This window comes from Macaca thibetana, chromosome 18 (genome assembly GCF_024542745.1).
Source record: "Macaca thibetana thibetana isolate TM-01 chromosome 18, ASM2454274v1, whole genome shotgun sequence".
NCBI lineage: Eukaryota > Metazoa > Chordata > Mammalia > Primates > Cercopithecidae > Macaca > Macaca thibetana.
In genome coordinates, this window is record NC_065595.1 from 9,948,618 (window position 1) to 9,961,081 (window position 12,464).

The 12,464-nt window shown below is 44.4% G+C and overlaps 1 protein-coding gene across 2 annotated transcripts in view; it reads left to right on the forward strand.

The window, feature by feature from the left end:
* The first annotated feature begins 5,252 nt into the window (after window positions 1-5,252).
* CD226 (CD226 molecule) overlaps window positions 5,253-12,464 on the forward strand; it is a 96,748-nt gene continuing 89,536 nt past the window's right edge. Inside the window, exon 1 of one of the 2 annotated variants that reach the window (XM_050767817.1) lies at window positions 5,253-5,652. The gene's annotated coding sequence lies outside the window, so the exon portion shown is untranslated. Of the gene's footprint in view, window positions 5,653-9,987; window positions 10,500-12,464 lie in introns of those variants that run through there. The other variant, XM_050767816.1, reaches the window with a different exon arrangement.

Genomic DNA, 12,464 nt, shown 5'->3' on the forward strand with positions numbered 1-12,464 from the left:
TTTTTGTATTTTTTAGTAGAGACGGGGTCTAATATTTTAAAAACAGTTAAATGAATGAAACGTATAAAGCATTAGAGGGTGTCAGACACATAGCAACCATCCAACGGTCACAGCCTGGCATGTGAATCATCAGAGCATTAAGTGAGACGGTTTGTGGGGCATCTGTCTGTCAGTACTGTTACTCTGAAAGCATTCTTTCAGAATGTGGACCTGAGGGAAAGCTGTTGTAGGATGAGTTAGGAGAAGGTGAATCTCTGGCTCCATAATGGATTCTTTGAGAGCTGGGAATGGTGAGAATGGAGGTGGAGAGGCAGAGGTCACTCTTACAACTATTTTCATGGAGACTCTTCAGGACTTGGTGGTTGAAGATGAAGTGTAAAAAGGACAAGCCAAAGATGGCATCAAGGTGGAGCCTCTGTGCTGGGGGAGTGGCTTCCATGAATGATGTGTGTCCTGGATATCAGTGTGTAAGACAAGATTTTAGTTTTCTAGTTAAAAATGGTAGATATTTCAGTTTCTGGTTTTAATAAATGCAGGAAAATTAAGAGTTTCAGCTCATTTATGCGCACGTCTGAAACCTGATCAATGTTGGTGAAGGAACAATCTGATTACACAGTTGGACTACAAGGAAAATTATGCCCGTGATGCAACTTTGAACTTTGAGGACATCGCAGCTTTTTATTGAGGGCACTGAAGTGGAGGAATGGCTCCTCTGAGAGGAAATTAAGCAAGAGAAGGGCATGCTGGTGCTCAGAATGAAGAAGAGAAACAATACAAGGAGGAAGAATTGAAAAGGTCCCTAGAGAAATCAATATGCATAAATTAAAGAACGGGAGAAGAGGAAATGTGATTGCAATAGCAGCAAAAATTTAAGTAAATGGGATCTTGATAAAATGACTTAAAATAAGTCAAAGGTATAAAATATAACTCACTCTGCATACGTAATCATGGACTTTAACCCAACTTTGTTTTCATCTTATTTCTCATTTTCTTGTATAGTGCCTGTGGGTCCTAACATTTGGAAACCCATGGAAGCCCAGAATACCATTATTAGAAAGGAAAAAGTCTAAAGGCATTTGAACAAAAAATATTTTAATGAATTGGTATCTTTACTTGATAACATATTAAATGTGTGTATATTGTTTAACTTTAGTTGAATATTTTTTCTTCTATCTTTATTTTTCATGATCTTTTCCTTCAAAGTGTCTTTCCAGCAGTCCTCAAACCAGAGCAGTGAACACCTTGAATGAGTGGATTTTCCCAGATAATTCCGCTTATTTCTGTGCCAAGCACTAGGGCTTTGAATAAGCCTGAGCCAATGCTTTTGGGAAGAAGAAAGGAAATTAATTTGTATCTGGCTGGTGTGGTAGGCAGAATAATGACCCTCCCAAGAATATCCATATCCTAATCCCTGGAACCTGTAAATATATGACTTTTCATGACAAAAAGAACTTTGCACATGTGACTAAGGTTAAGGACCTCGAGGTGGAGAGATTAGCCTGGATTATTCAAGTTTGCCTAGTGTAATCCCAGAGTCTTTAAAGTGGATGAGAGATGCAGAGTGGAGTCAGCAGGAGATCTGAAGAGGGAAGAAGGTTCAGACCAGTGCCATGCTGCAGACTTAGAGATGGAGTGGGGCCATGAGCCAAGGAAAGCAGCTGCTTCCAGAAGCTGGCAGAGGCACAGAGCAGGTTCCCTCTCGCCTGGAGCCTTAAGAAGGGCACAGAGCCCTGCTGCTACTTCCATTTGAGCTCTGTGAGACCCACACTGGACTCCTGACCTAACTTTTTTTTTAATTTAAACTACTAAATTTGTGGTAATACGGCAGCTCTTAATACCTAAATTATGCCAGGCAGAGAGAGAGAGAGAACACACAGAAAACAGGAGAGAGGAGAGAGAGAAACCCAGGAACTGCTACATAAGACAGAGATAGAGAAAGAGATAAGAGCAGCACAGAACTGCCCAGATAGCTGCCCTGCAGAATTATGAACTGCTTTTGTTTAAGCCAGCGGTCCCCAGCCCCCACGCAGTTGGCTGATACCAGTCTGTGGCCTGTTAGGAACGAGGCCGCATAGCAGGATGTGAGCAGCAGGGGAGCAAGTGAAGCTGCATCTGTATTTACAGCTGCTCGCTGTTGCTCACATTACCACCTGAGCTCAGCCTCCTGTCAGATCAGCAGCAGCATTACATTCTCATAGGAGCACGAACCCTATTGTGAACTGTGCATGTGAGGGATCTAGGCTGCAGGCTCCTTATGAAAATCTAATGCCTGATGATCGGTCACTGTCTCCCATCACCCACAGATATCTAGTTGCAGGAAAACAAGCTCAGGGCTCCCACTGATTCTACATGATGGTGAGTTGTATAATTATTTCATTATATATTACAATGTAATAATAATAGAAATAAAGTGCACAATAAAGGTAATGTGTTTGAATCATCCCGAAACCATCCCGTGTCCCTGGTCCGTGGAAAAATTGTCTTCCACGAAATCGGTCCCTGGTGCCAAAAAGGTTGGGGACCACTAGGAGGCTACTAAACTTTGGGGTAGTTTGTGATTTTGTGATAGGTAAAATAGATATAAATCAGCTCAGTTCTGGTCAAGGAGGCATGAAAGCATCTGCAGTGAAAGGTTTTCCTTGCTGGTGAAGGAGCCTTTTCTGCCTCTGGACCTTTCCCTGAGGATGCTCTGTCAGAGCCGTGGCACCATCCTGGAGGGGCAGGGAAAGAGGATATGCTGTACTGTGTGCCTGCAGTGGGCAGAGAAGCTGTGGGCGGGAACCCCAGGCAGTGGCCACATTCACCTTGGTTTCCCTTTCAACAAGGCCGACTGACATTTCCGTCACTAGCAATGTATTAGACCCGAGGTAGCAGTTAAAGGCTAGTCAGGAAGAGGGAAAAAAATCTAGACATTTATGCAGAATAGCATTTAAAACAGAGGGTGAGGGAGTTGCGAATCTGAAGTCCTGCATGCACAGGCTTGAAGGAGCCTCCTGAGTTCAGACTGACTTGGAGGTTTCAACAAGTCAGAAGTTCCAGCACTGGAAGAATCCACTGGCCCATCTACAGCTGTCTCCAGCTCGGGTGCAGGGTGTAGGGAGTTTCCGGGAAGATCCCAGAAAGGAGGCTGCTTCAAGTCTCCTCTGTGCAAAGCCCTCACATCTCCTCACCACAGCTAAAGAAGAACGACAAGCACACATTTCCACAAGTGGAATTGTGACAATTGTGACTGTCAGTTTGACAGAAATGAAATCCTACTTCTCTTCTGATTTCCAGACCTCATGCAAGTGCCTTTCGTTGACAGAATCTCATCTGGAATCTGGCTGCCAGGGATTCTGGCAGGTGCAGCATCTGGTCTTCCAGCCCCTAGATACAGGGCTCTTAGGGTGGCCATGGAATTTGTCATCCAAATCAAGACACTTCTGAAAATGAAATGCAAGCTTGGTAATAAATACAACAAGATGAATATTGGACTGGTTTCAGGGAGCCCAAGCGAAGTGATGCAGAAAGCATAGACAGAGAGGATGGTGCTGCTTGGCAGGAGGCAGGCTGGTGCATCTGGTCAACCATGGCATCCTATCTCCTTCTGGGATGGAGTGAGGGCCCAGCGGGAGAAAGCTTTAAGCTCTCCCTTTGAGCTAGCACTTGTATTTATTAAGATCCTAATGGGCATTTTGGCACTTCCTTCCCACTCTTCAAATTCTAAGAACAAAACTGCAAAATAACAGTCAAGATCGTAGCCAGGCAGCAATTGTTTCATGAACTCTTACTCTATGCTGGGCACTGCCCTTGGCACTGGGGATAGAGCTAGGGTGATCAGCTGTCTGGGTTTGCCTGGGGCTGTCCTGGAGTCAGCACGTCAAAGTCTTGAGAAACTACCTGGTACCTGGCAAACACAGACACAGTGAACAAGGCAGTCTTCACACCAAGGAACACATATTCAAGCTGGAGGGTCCAGAGACGAACCCAAAACACAAACATAAGACAAAGGGGACAACTTTACGTAGAGTGTGCCAGCAGGTGAGAAAGAATTTAAAGTATTTATTCGTATATTGTTGCATCTGTTTATTTTATAAGATGCGCTGTCTTCTCTCTCCAGTGGATGAAAGAGCTGGTTCCCTCAGGACACTGTTTGGTTTTCGGAACCACTGTTGACCACCTCAAGCAGGTGCAGGTAAGGGTGAATAAATGCCCTTGCCTGGGGTAGGGCTATGGAAGGACCTTTTCCGGCTGATGCAGCCTGCCCTTCCTGAAGCCGTGTAGTCTTCGGGGACATGAAGGCAACTTTTCAAATAGGCCACATGTCCTAGGAAGAGGAGGGTGAGACTCTGGCCCTGCCCCCTTTGAAAGCCAGAATTGTTAGACGCTGTCTGATGGCTGAGGGCAGTCCTAACTGAGACCTGGCTAGAAGACATACCCCAGCCCCTCAAGCGAGCTGGCCATGAGGGAAGGTGGGCTGGACCCAGGGGGTCCTGGTCCCTGCTCTATCAAGGATGACCCACTGTCCTGGTTTTCCTGGAACCGAGGGGTTTCCTTCAAACCCACAGCCCGCTTCGTGGCTCTTAGGGTGACCATAGAGTTTGTCACCCAAATCAAGACACTTTGGAGCGTGAAATGCAAGGTTGTTAATAAATTCAACAAGGTGTATATTGGACTGGATTCGGGGAGCCCGAGAGATGCGATCTTAACCACGTTACATAACATCGTACCAGATTCAGATTCCAGGGAGGGGCGGCCCAAGGTGTGCCTGAAACTGGAGACCCTCCCTCATCCAGGCACCTTGCTAAGGTGGTGGGTTTTGGGGACAGTGACTGTTCTGTAGATGCTAACTAAGCAGTTCAGATATAAGCTACATTGTCCAGTTGCAGATGAAAATGTTCTCGGTAAAAAATTCTCGAAAGAATATATCTTAATTTAAGCAATATGGGATTTCTGCCATTTTGGAAAATGAAATTTTCTTTAAATAATCTGAGACACAGCAGTATTGAGAGTTCAGGAGGCAAAACAACCTTTTTAACACGGAGAGTGTTAAAACACCCTCAGTGGACCCCGACAAGAGTGGAGCCCACTGGGCCACGGGTAACATGAGGTGGGGGCTGCCTTCCTGGGTGACCGGCCGTGGCCTAGCCGGGATCTGCGCTGCCATCAGTGTGCTGAGGACTGGAGGTCCCACAGCTAGCCAGGCATGGAACAGGATTTGAACCCAGGTCTCTCTGCAAAGCTCACACTTTTACTTACAGGATGGCAACTCTCACCCACTTTACTAAGTAGCCATAATGCAGTGTGCAATGTTATCAAATAGTTGCAGCAGAAGGGGATGTGGAATGCAGAGGAGAAGGGCATGAGCTTTGTCAGGGGACTGGAACTGGGGGAAAGAGATAGTGGGTATCTGCAGGTTCCTGTTTGTCCACATAGCTGTGCTGGCTGCTGCTTCCTGGTGTCATTTAGAAAAATTCCCAAAGAAAAACTTAGCACTTACCCGGGCCTGATGCTTGAGGTCTGGAGTGCTTAAGATGTGTGTGTAAGTACTTATTTCCTTGAAACCTTGAGACCCTCAAGAGAGGGGGACTGAAAACAGTGGAGGAAGAAAAGAACAGTGGCCGAGGGAGTCGTAGGTGAGGTTTGCTGGGCCCTTGGCAATGCTAAAACCAGGTAAGAACCAAGGTGTGGATTTCTGCTCCTGGGAGCACTTTTCACAGCAGTTCATCCATTGCTTACTTTTATGGGGATGTGTGTGTTGCAAAAGGTCTTCAGTGATTGACTGTGCAAACATATAACATTTCTGCAATATACTAAGTGAAGACCTTTTTACAGAGTGCTGTCAATAAGTGCCTCATGAATAGCCGTTCATAGCCTGACCTGCTTAATAATGGAAAAGAGTATAAAATTCCAGGTAACTAAAAAAAATGTTTTGGATGCATTCTCAACATTGTGTCTTGCCATAGAGGAGAATAGGACATGCCTCCATTTATTCAAGACTTCTTTTATTTCCTTTGATAAATTAGCAAATTTCTTTGTTTGAATCCTATAAATTCTTGAGATACATTCAAATCTATTCACACGGGCACACATTTATACCTGCATATACATATGCACGTGTAAATTTTGCTGTTCTTTTGGATATGATATACAATAAAGCAACTGAGTCTTATAAAATTATTTTGCTAGGCAGCTTATTAAATTCTTTTCTGTTTTATTTGACTGTGTTCTCTAGGTGGATCACCTACAAATCACACATTTTAAAAAATGTTCAAGGTTCACAGCTCCTATTCCTTTTTAAAATCTATTACATTTAGTTAAAACCTCCGGAATATGTTAAATATGGACAGTGATTGTGGCCATTCTTGTCTTATTTCAAAATTGAATTGAGATTTCTCTAGTGTCTCACTATCAAGGTTGCTGTTAGTTTCTCATAAACTTTATCATGCTGATGAAATTTACAAAATTGCTATTAGTCTTTCCCAGGAAAGGGTATTTAAAATTATCAAGTATCTGGCCAGGCACAGTGGCTCATGCCTGTAATTCGAGCACTTTGGGAGGCTGAGGCAGGAGGATCACCAGAGGTCAGGAATTCAAGACCAGCCTGGCCAACAAGGCAAAACCCTGTTCTACTGAAATTACAAAAATTAGCCATGCGTGTTGGTGCATGCCTGTAACCCCAGCTACTTGGGAGGCTAAGGCAGGAGAATCACTTGAACCCAGGTAGTGGAGGTTGCAGTGAGCCAAGATCGTGTCACTGCACTCCAGCCTGGGCAATAGAGCAAGACTCCGTCTCAAAAAAAAAAAAAAAAAAAAAAGTCAAGTATCTTTTTGGCATTTACTGGTTGTGTTCATCATAATTGCCTTTTGTTGCTGGAGGAAACTGAGATATTTGTTCTGCAGTAGCTTCTGCTTTCTATGTTCAGTTTGTTGCTTCCTTGTGGGCTCTTAGTGTCTTTTAACTCAGTCTTTTATTGCCTGTATTTTCTTTTTTTCTTTTTCTTTTCTTCTTTTTTTAGATGGAGTCTCGCTCTGTCACCCAGACTGGAGTGCAGTGGCGCGATCTTGGCTCACTACAACCACTGCCTCCCAGGTTCAAGTGATTCTTGTGCCTCAGCCTCCCAGTAGCTGGGATTACAGACGTGCACCACCACAACAGGCTAATTTTTGTATTTTTAGTAGAGATGGGGTTTCACCATATTGGCTAGGCTGGTCTCAAACTGCAGAGTGATCCGCCTGCCTCGGTCTCCCAAAGTGCTGGGATTACAGGTGTGAACCACCGCGCCCAGCTATTGCCTGTATTTTCTATGCACTGCTGGTTACTTCTAGAGGCTTGGCTGCATTCAGGCTCAGCTACTCAGGGAAGAGGACTACCTAGGTGGCGCTGCTTTCTCCCTGCTGCATCTTGTCTGGAGCCCCCTCGTGCCTGGCTGTGCCATATTTAGCGAGATTATGGTTGATCCAAGGGCTCAGGTATTGTCAATCAGCAGCACCTTTCATTATAAGGTTCCCCATTAACCTTCCACCTCATGGTTTTAGCATCTATTAACAATTGTCTCCATCTGTTATTTTAATAGGGGTTGCAAAATGGTGACGAAAAATAACTATGATTGTTTTTTCCACTTAGTAGCTGAATTTTTCTATAAAGAGAAACTCGGGTCACCTTGAATTATAAATTGTACAGGAAAGGCAGGGTAAATTCTTGATTCTTCTTTCCTTACCCTTTGGTAGAACAGCGAGTTAGTGCCTTGGTGACCTTAGAAAACAAGAGGAAGGAGGGAGCTGATGCCATGCTGCAACTAGGGATGTGGTGGCTTCTGCTGTTTCTGCTCTGTCAACAACTGGTAAGGTTAAAGGGTACTTTTGCTTAAAATTGTTCAAAAAGGCTTTTGTAAGGGTCATGAAAAACTGTTGGAGAAAGGGCTCTGTTCATCTCTGAGTGGTAATCTTCAATCTATCTCACTTTCCCTCTTTACGCCCATTTGTTCTGCTGGTTAGAACATTTAGGACATCTGTTCTCTGGAGGGATAGGGCAATTTCATTTGTCTCAGGTTATTTTTATTGTTTGTTTTGTAATTTATTATCGATCATGTGATGTTTCAACATTTCCCCTATTTGCTGAGTAAAATTTTGTAGTTCCATGTTGGGGGGACAATGTTGCATCCTTGGGGCCAAGATCTTGGGATGCCTGTGTTTCTCTGGAAATGATTCAAAGCTAAGTCTTGGGTTCTTTGTATTTATTACAAGATTTCGAGAGCCTCCAAGAAGCAGCTAAATAAACCAGAGAGGATAGACCTCTACAGAAAAACAACAAAATATATCTCCATTGTGCCTGCCTTAAAAATAGCAATAGCTAAATAATAAAAAATAAAAAAAAAACCAAAATAGCAGTAGCTTATATGGGATGTGGGTGATAAGAAGGAGAAGGGTGTGTGTGTGTGTGTGTGTGTGTGTGTGTATTTGCCTGTGAACACTGAATTAGGGAGTGACCATGAAAAAGTAATTTGGGAAAGCCCCCCAGCCTCTAGCGATCTGAATTTTGTGAGTCAGGGAGTAAGCAAAAGATTAAAAGATACTTTCAAGCCAGGTCCCTGTAGGTATAAGCAGTCGTGATAGATAGGATTTGCATTCGCCCTATTGTGAACCACGTGGGTAGACGGGGACTGTTTCAGACGATGTGTGAGGTTCACTTCAGGGCCCATTGAATAATTTTGAAGAAGAGTTTTGACTCAAAAGAAAACTTGTCTTTGGGTCTGTCCTGCAAATATCAGTGGGTGTTTTGGGTCAAGGCTGTTTTTGTCTTTTTCCTTGAGAAAATCGAAAGTTGAGGCAAAAAAAAAAAAAAAAAAAAAACCAGCCCTAACGATGGCAGATGGAAACGAGATGGAATTGGGATTGTGACCACACTATGGAAACCGTATAGATGGAAGTGATTGCATGGCTTCGTCCTCATTCTACGAGTGCTGATTGAGCACCTGGTGTGGGCAAGGGCCCTGTGCAAGGATCTGATAGAGCAGGGATGAGATTTTACCTGGGCCTGGAAGTGCCTATAAGGCTCTAGTAAAAAATGCAGAGGGTGAATAGGCATCACAATAGGATGTGGTAAGTGTTTCAGAGAGGATGTATTTGGGGTTCTCTGGAAACTCACTGGACAGATGCAGGCCCCAGGGAGAGTATCTTATAAGATACATTTGAGCTGAGACCTACTGGATGGGAGAGGGATAAGAGAAGATGAGGAAACTCCATGTGAGAACACCTTGCCCCATCAGAGCTTTGTCCTCAAATTACCCAATGTAAGGTGGATGAGCAATAAAGACTAGGAGTGAGCAGAAGAATTGTAAGACATAACACCGGGAAAATGGCAGCGATCAATGACACAGGCCTTGCAAGTCGGTAAGACATTTGGATATTCTCTTGAGGACAGTGAGGCACTGAAGGGAGTGACGAGAGTCAGGCAGGTGTTTGAGAAGGCTACCTCTGGCTACCTTTGGCCCACGACAAGGCTCAGTAAACACTTGTGTCATGAGAGGCAGTATTGCACTTTCTTCTCCCTTGCTTTCGGACATGCAGTGGTCCAGCAGAAGAGACCAGTCCTGCACCTGTGAGGCATAATTAAATGTGCAGGGTAGGGCAGCCCCATGAGTGCCTTCTCACCTGTCAAATGTGGTCCTTCCTTCCTAGTCTTTCTGTGAATTTTACACACTGACGCCTCAGCCACAATCCTTCATGGTGGTTTAACCAGGAGAGAACCTCCATAACCTAATAAATCAAAGGAATCAATAAAACTAACTTTGCCATGGCCTGGTGCCGCTAAAAAAGCTAGTGTTTCTAAGAGACAAAAGCTGCTAAACATGCAGGATTCGTTCTCAGGAAACACCGACTTGTGTACTTTTTCTGTCGGAGAATGGGAGGCAAAGAAAAAAAAAAGACAGTATCTAGAAAGTAAGACCGAAACATACTTAGATATGGGCAGAGATAAGAAAGCTTCTTGACTTAAAGAGACAGCTGAATCTAACGTGCTTTGATTGGCAGAAAAAGAAAACGGGGAAGAAAAGGCAAAGAAACAAACTCTGATTTCGGCGGGGAGTGTAGTTTCTATTTAGAGTTAGAACAAAGGAGAAGTGCGTCCTTTCAAATTGTAGATTCTTTGGGGAAAAGAGGGACAGAACTTCATCTGAGTTTGAAATGAGTCTGGGTAGCTGCAATGGTAAAGTTGCTTCCAGAAACAGGTAAACCTGACTTCAAAAAACCCCGCTTCATGAAATATTAGTGCTTCACTTCAGTTGCTATCTGAAGAAGTGCTGGTAGAGAGAAGAGCTCGGGGGCACAGGCAGAGTCAGCTCCCTGCAGCTCCTGCAGTGCTAATTAAGGGAGGGAGCAACCGGGAGCTTGCAGTGACCAAGAGGGGGTTGAGGCTAAGAGGCCGCGATAAACAGGATGATAAACAGGATACGCTAAAAGCCCTTAACCAAGACACAGATGGGAAGAAGCGTTAGAGCGAGCAGCACTCACATCTTAAGGTTAGTAACCTTCTCAGAAAAAAGATTGGATGGTTCTGAGCTCAACTTTTTAAATCAATTGTGTGCGAAGGGCTGGGGGCTGCCAGTGAAACACGGCAAGTTGATGCAGCAGGAAAAGAGCTGCGAGAAAAAGCTGGAGTCAGTTAAGTGCTCGGTGTTCTGTAAACTGTTAGTTTAATGAGGGGTGCAGTTTGTAGTAAAAGGGTGCCATTTAAGTACTTTTTGTCAGTCTGTCTCTAGAATTGTGTTTATAATAGATCTGATAGTAAAGTTCTCGAGAATTAGAAAACTGAGCTAATTTTACCAGCATCTGGTCTATCAAGCTAAATCTTCCTTCTCTCCAGCAAGACTGAAAAAGGATGAACTTAAATAATAAATGTCCACGATCCAAAGATTTATTATCCTACTCAAGGGTTGGGAAGCTTTTTTTGTAAAGGGCCAGGTAGTTAATATTTACAGCTTTGTAGGCCACGTGGTGTCTGTCAGTTGTGACCTAACACCTCTTGGTTCCAGCATCGTAGCACAAAAACAGTGGTAGATGGTATGTAACCAAATGAGCATGACTGTTGCCAACCAAACTGTTTATGGAAATCAGACAGTGGGCTGCATGCAGCCCTCAGGCCGCAGTTTCAGAGCCCTGTCCTAGAGGATCCCTGCTGAACCCCAGCAGGAGCCGGCGTTGACTGGAAGTGCGGTTCTACTGGTCACTCAGCAGTAGCCTCACTCCTGGGGACACGTGTATGACTTGCCAAGGTTCTAAGGGTATCATGGTCTAGAGGAGACCATGCGGCCCACATTGGAAAGATTCTCTTAATGAGATGATTTGAGGAAGGGAGCAGAAACCCAGGCTATTGTGTTCCTGTGGAAATCTTACTGGAAGGATGAGCCTCTTAACAGCTGGGGCATCCCAGCAGAAGGCAGGCAGACAAACCCTCACATCTGAGAAAGAGCAGAGGGAGCAAAGGACCTCACACTGTTATCTTCCCAGCCCCAGTACTTGTTCTGAGTTTAGCTAGATTTTCTGTTAGCAGTCCTCTGCTTTCCAGCATGTGAATTGTTTTCCAAGCAAGTGTCGAAAGATATCAGAGCAGATTCTCCATCACACACATCAGGTGTTTTTGCATAAACTGGGGAAGGTGGGGTCATTGAGTAGACACCAGGAGACTCCACCCAATGCCCAGAAACCGTAGAGACGTCTGGGGAAGCAGGACATATTGTAAGTAGCAGAAACAACGAAACTGAGGTGACAGGGAAGGTTCTGCCTGCGTGGACAGCCTACGGGAAGAAGAACAGTGTGGCTGAAGAGTGTTCCCTGTCCCCACCCCGCCAAGCCACCTAGGAGTCTGCATTCAGAGGCAAGCTTGTGAGATGAATTCATGCTCTTGTGGTTAGCTGAGACATTTTTAATAGTAGAGAAATCCAGTAATATTTTGATTAATGACTTCCTTGAGGACAAAGCTCTTTTATACAGACAGTTCTATTAGGAAAAAAACCTCAAGCCAAAATCCCTTCATAAATCATGCAAAAAATGGCTGCCGACGCAACAAAAATAGCTCAAGCGCCGTCTCTATTTGTCTTTGGTTAGATGTTGATAAATAGGGCTCATCTCTAGCAAAGTTGTAACAGCTGAACTTTGTCTTCAGCTGCAAGTCTTTCAGCCCCTTTCATTCGAATCTGTGACCTCTAGGGCCCTCGATTCCAGGGTGCAAATACACTTAAGTTTTCTTCATCTCTTCACTAGTTGGCTCTGGATGCCTTGGGAATAAGGAGTTCCTACAAGTTATTACTAGTTAGCACCCTTTTCCAATCCTCCTCCCACGCACTTCATTTCTTCATCCTGAGTGAGGAAGTTCGCTTTGGGCCTATTTGTAGAAGCCACCGAGAGTGGATGATGGTGTGTTTCATCTCGTTTCTCTTAGGATTCGAGGCAGTACAGTGTTGCAGATGCCTGGCTTGGCCCTCGGT